Source organism: Vicia villosa, linkage group LG7 (genome assembly GCF_029867415.1).
Source record: "Vicia villosa cultivar HV-30 ecotype Madison, WI linkage group LG7, Vvil1.0, whole genome shotgun sequence".
Lineage (NCBI taxonomy): Eukaryota > Viridiplantae > Streptophyta > Magnoliopsida > Fabales > Fabaceae > Vicia > Vicia villosa.
Genome location: NC_081186.1, coordinates 37,580,588 through 37,586,221, shown reverse-complemented (window position 1 = coordinate 37,586,221; position 5,634 = coordinate 37,580,588). Strand labels below are relative to the sequence as shown.

The 5,634-nt window shown below is 35.7% G+C and overlaps 1 long non-coding RNA gene across 3 annotated transcripts; it reads left to right on the top strand.

Moving 5' to 3' along the window:
• The first annotated feature begins 2,314 nt into the window (after positions 1-2,314).
• On the top strand, positions 2,315-4,261 carry LOC131620447 (uncharacterized). 3 transcript variants are annotated; one of them, XR_009289115.1, is made up of 4 exons: positions 2,315-2,712; positions 2,822-3,345; positions 3,528-3,611; positions 4,057-4,261. It is a non-coding gene; the product is annotated as an uncharacterized LOC131620447 (long non-coding RNA). The 3 variants fall into 3 exon arrangements; XR_009289114.1 differs by having other exon boundaries at positions 4,068-4,260; XR_009289113.1 differs by lacking the exon at positions 4,057-4,261 and having other exon boundaries at positions 3,528-4,049.
• Positions 4,262-5,634: the final 1,373 nt, after the last annotated feature.

Here is a 5,634-nt window from a genome sequence, read left to right as displayed (position 1 = left end):
CGGGGTCTACGGGTGCTAAGGTTTGAATGGTTTTTTTTGTTTTGTTTTGCTCGCCAAGGATCGACCTTGTGCCTACGTATTCTCAAAGGGATGTTGAGAAAGTCAGAGCAATCGTAGTTCCCACTTATGCTAGTGGAAGCAAAGGAAAATAGACAAATATCGTCTAAATGCTAGATGTATCTAATCTATATCATCACATACATCTGTTTGTTTTTGTTTAGAAATCTTTTCATTATAAGCCCGGGGCCATGCCACTTAGGGTGCTTAGAATGATAAAGATGTTTTTGTTTGTTTAACCAGCCTTGTGGCAAAAGTTTCAATGAAGTCAGCCTTGTGACAAAAACTTTGATTAATCAGCCAGCCTTGTGGCAAAAGTTTCAATGAAGTCAGCCTTGTGACAAAAACTTTGATTAATCATCCAGTACGGTGGTAAAACAGTTTGATTGATTAGCCAGCCTTGTGGCAAAAAAGTTTGATTGATTGATTGATTGATTGTTTGTGATGATATATAAGAGATACTCCTAGCATAGAGATGAAAAATGTCTAATCTCCTAGGGTATTTGTTTTGGATATTGGGGATGCTTATAAGAAGCCCGTGGGTCCTTGTACGAAGCCCAAGAGGAGGCTATCCGAGGGTCCTTGCATTGTAAGCCCAAGAGGAGGCTATGGGAGGGACAATCCAGGGTCCTTGCATTGTAAGCCCAAGAGGAGGCTATGGGAGGGTCACTCGTTTGTACAAAGCCCAAGGGGAGGCATGGTATAGTTGGTTTGAGCTCTTAGAGCGATTTCACCGGGAAACCATACTCTATGTCCTAACCTAAACTAGGGAGATTCTTTGCACGAAGCCCAATAGGAGGCTATGGGGAACCTAGTGTTGTACTAAGTTGAACAAGCACACATATCACACATATGAACAAACATGAACAAGTATGAACAAACATGAACAGGTATGAACAATTATATATATGACAAAGTGTGTGTATATAATGGAGTTTATGAAGGAAATATACCTGTAAGCATGATCCATTTGTATACACAGGGCTCGGGACTCATACTCGGGGAGAGGTCCACTTGAGTTTATTCAAAGCTATGTAAACAGGTATTTACAAAAAGGCTCGGGACTTATACCTACATGGAGGCCCATGGTATATTTTTGGGAAGATTTAAAGAAACCTTCGTTTTTGGTTTGTTATTCAAAGTTAAAAAAAAACAGATTGAGATATGTACAAAAGGCGTACAATGAAATACCTAATTTCATGTACTGGAGTGGGTATGTACAAAAGGGCTTGGGGCTTATACCTACATGGAGGCCCATGGTATTTTTGAAAAGTTTTGTTTCTTTGGAGTTTCGTTGTTTTGAAAATGATTTGAAAATTGTTTGAAAAAGTTTTGTTTTGAAGAAGTTTCAAAAAAAACTGTACAAAAAGGAAAAGAAATGGGACTTACACTCTCTAATATTCGAGAGGCCCCACTGTTTTGGGAAAACAATGGGTGATTTGAAAGTGAATTGATTACTGTTGTGAAAACAGTTGATTGAGTTTTAGGCTTACCTCGAAGAATGAGAAAATTGGATTTCTGAGTTTGAGGTGTTACCTTGCTCTTCAGATGTTAGGCATCCACACCAGCAGAAAAGAACGTCAGATAAGTTCACAGCTTACAACATTCTTTGATCATCCAGTAATTGTTTAAGGACTTCTACAGCAAATGGAAGACCAAACAAAACAGACAAATCCAAAAGACAACAGAGAAATAATCTCGAAGTCTCGGATGAAGTTAGAAAATTCAAGTGATGTGTAACAGTAATCAAATAGAAACTTAAATGATTAACTACACAAAATAATATGAAAATATCAAATTCAAATGAAATTAATCTAAGAAAAGACATTTTTTTGTGATTTTTCATGAAGGAAGAAAATAATTAGAAAACATAAAATTAAATATGCATCTAAAACATTTTTGTGTTTTTAATATCTTTAAAAAAACATACTTCTAAACATAAAAAATATTTCTAAGAAAACTCAAATCTTAAAATATATTTTTTTTGTCATTTTTTAATAAGGATTAGAAAAATTAAACTATATCCTATATTAAAAATAAAATACTAAGTCCTTTTTGTGAAATACTTTAAAAGAAAATTAAAGAGATTAACAATAAGAAAAGAAACTTAGTAATGGGCCTGGGGTTTAAAAATCTGAAAGGGAGGTGTGCAGCCCAATATGTTAAAAAGCTGAATAAAAAAAAAAAGGAAGAGTGGACCGGGTCGGGTCAGGATGACCCGGATCCATCTCTTAACAAAACAAGGTTGGGTTTTGAAAACCCTAAGACACAAAAAGAGGCAGCGCCTCTTAGCTTCTCTCCCTCACGTATTTTTTCTTCTGGAAAACCAAACTTGAGAACAAACTCTTTCTCGGCTTCGGCTCTCACCCTCTCCGTGAACAACAATAACGGCGGCTTCCTCTCCTTCTCGGTTTCGCTCTCACTGGTCATCTCTTTCTCTCGTGATTTTCTCTCTCGGTGGAACCAAGCCTACAGCAAGAACATCTCTCGGTTTCTCACTCAATTGGTAGCCTCTCCCTCACGGTGAACAACAACGGTGGCTTGCCTCATAGAGCAGAAACAACAGCGACCAAAAGCTCTCGGATTTCCTCTCTGTCTATGAACAACAGCAACTTTTGATTCGAGGCATCACGCCCCTGTCCGTGAAACCTTACGGTAAAACGAAATTCTTTATTAAATTTTGTTTTCCCTTTTGCTCTCGGTCTCTCTGCGCGCGGTATCTCACTCTCGATTGCTATTCGTTTTCTCTCTTTCGTGATGACAGTAACAACAACTGTGCTTGCTCTCCTGATTTCAACAACAACAGTAACTTCCAGCTACCATGGAGACGCTAAAAGCTCACACAAATTTTGATGAAACTACAATGATGACTTCGTTTCTACAACAAATTCTGAATCGATTTTACCAAACTCATGGACAGGGGCGAAAACTCAGAATAAGTTTCTTTTTTTTTGTTGCTTCGGATTTAACCGTTATTATGTGATATGTGATATAGCAGTGATAGCTTACAAATTATATTCTGTTTCCTTATTACAGCAACAATTAGCAGTGATATAAGAGTGGAAGTAGAAAGAATTTACCTGCGGCAAGGAGAGTTTTGCCGGTTATGGTTGAGGTAAGTGTTTTTAATTGCTACTGCTCTGAATTTTTGTTATTGATGCTGTCCCGAATTTCTTTCTGAAGAAATCTGCAAATTAGCTTGTTGTTGCTGAATTTTTTGAACCTTTGATGATGGTTGCTGTGTCGGATCGTTGGAGATGATGTGGGGCTGCCACTAAAAGTTTGGAGGTATTGTTTCGACCCTCCTGGAAATTCCGAGTGGTTGTAGAAGAACAACTTTGAATTTTTTTTACTAACAACTTCTGAATTTGTTAATTGTAACAACTTTGAATTCTTGTTACTAACAAACTCTTTTTCTCTTTTTTTTTGAAATTGTTGATTGTAACAACTTTTGAATTTTGTTGTTGTAGGCTTTTTTTTTTTGATGAAGGTGATGCTACAACATCTCTCTCTTTGGATTGTGGGAGACTTGAAGATGAAGATCTTCAAGTGAGGTATGAAGAACTACCTCTCCCTTCTTAGTAACTATAGAACTTCTTGAAAATTATGATAAGAAAGAGAAGTGAGAAAGCTAGTAGTATAGTAGCTTTTGTGTATTTTTGCAATGAAGAGAACACTCCTATTTATAGGAAAAGCTTAGGATGTGTTTGGCAATTTGGTGAACTTGATTGGCAATTTTATGGTCATTGCAAGAATAAGAATATATTCTTCATCATTGCAAGAATAAGAATATATTCTTCATCATTGCAAGAATAAGAATATATTCCTTATGTCATTATGCAAAGATATTCTCATGATATAAGCCATGTGTGTGAATTTTTATGTCATTTTATGATATCTCTAAGTTGCATAATTTTATGACATAAAAATCTCTCTTTGACATTCTTTGACTTTTGCTAATTTCACCCCTCTTATGTTTTCTTTTTCATGTCACATGAGAACTCTTGAAGAAAGAATGAAGAATCTTGAACTTGAAGAATTAAGACTTTGAAGATTGAAGAATTCAAGAATGTCTTTGAAGTTTTATTTTTCTTTCCCTTGTAATTCCAACTTTGTATGAATGAAACTTTGTAATTCTTGAATTTTAAATAAAGTCCCTTCATTTGTAATTCATTTGTTCCATAAAAAAAATATCATTTGTGAATGCTTGAATTTCTTGTTAGAACTTGAATGAAGTTACTATTCTTGAATGATCTTGAATTGAATTTGAATTCCTTTTGAATGTTGAAAATTTGAATGAACCCTTTTTGAAAGGAATTGGTAGAATATCCTTGAAGTAGTGAAGTTTTGAATTTCAAGTCTTGAAATGTATTCTTGCACCATGATCTTGAATTAAAATCCTTGAACCCATAATCTTGAATCATTTTTGAAGTAATTTTCCAACAATGAATTAAACATGATATTTTCTTTGCAACTTTGATGAAATTCCCATGAATGATCAAATAATTCATATGAATCAAATCTTCACCATGAGCAATCCATGAGTAAAAAACTATGAAATAAATTCCAAGCAAGTCTCTTAAATCACACCAATTGGCAATGGCGCATAAAAAGTGGAAAACCACCATGAACACGAAATTATCTTGCAAAGAATGAGTGAATGAATGAACAATCCTAATTTGGTCGATTCAAAGCTTTTGAGCTTGTTGAAATGGATTTTTGAGGACCAGATGTTGACTGTTGATCTTGAATTGAGATGTAATTTCCATTGGATGTTGTCATAGGGATTATTTGAAGATGATTGAAACCTTTATTTGACTTCCTGGGGATTTTTAGGGTTTCCCAAATGTGATCCCTGATTTCAGTCCCTGATAGTTCAAAACCCTGATCTGAGGATTTGTCTGATCAATCTTTGTGTAGGAGATGTTATGAGCCAATGGATTAGGTCAAAATGATGCACTTGAGGTCTTGATATCATGTCCCAAGTCATTAGATCAAATACTGAGCAAAAGTCAGGAGTATGCTGTCTTCAGTCAAAACCCTAATTCAGTCGATTCAAAGCTCTTGAGTTTGTTGAAATGAATCTCTGAGGACCAAATGTTGATTGTTGATGAAGATAGTTCTTTTGAGATGAAGGGAGAACAAAACCCTAATTGATTGTTACTTGTATTGATGAGTGATTTCCTGATTAGATCCTGCTGAGTCACAAGTAGCAAACACAAGCTATGCAATTTGTTAGAGATGCAAATGATGCATATGCAGATGATATGAGGTGGTATCTTAGGTCAAAAATTGGGGTATGACAGATGCCCCTATTTAAGTTTCTTCAACCTGAGACATGAAGATTGAAAATCTTCGTTTTGATAGGGTGGAAGAGACTTAAATATCAGAAGACGCAAATTTTGGACCTAAGATACCAAAATTGCGAATGATGCAAGGATATCTTTACCGAGGGATATCAAAACTGATTCCGTTGGGGAAAAGAGATCGGGAAGGATGTCTCAATCCGTTTTAGGAAGAGAATCCGTTTTGTCTTTTTTGGGAAAGCAAGTGTATGCTTCACCTGGGAATGATAGC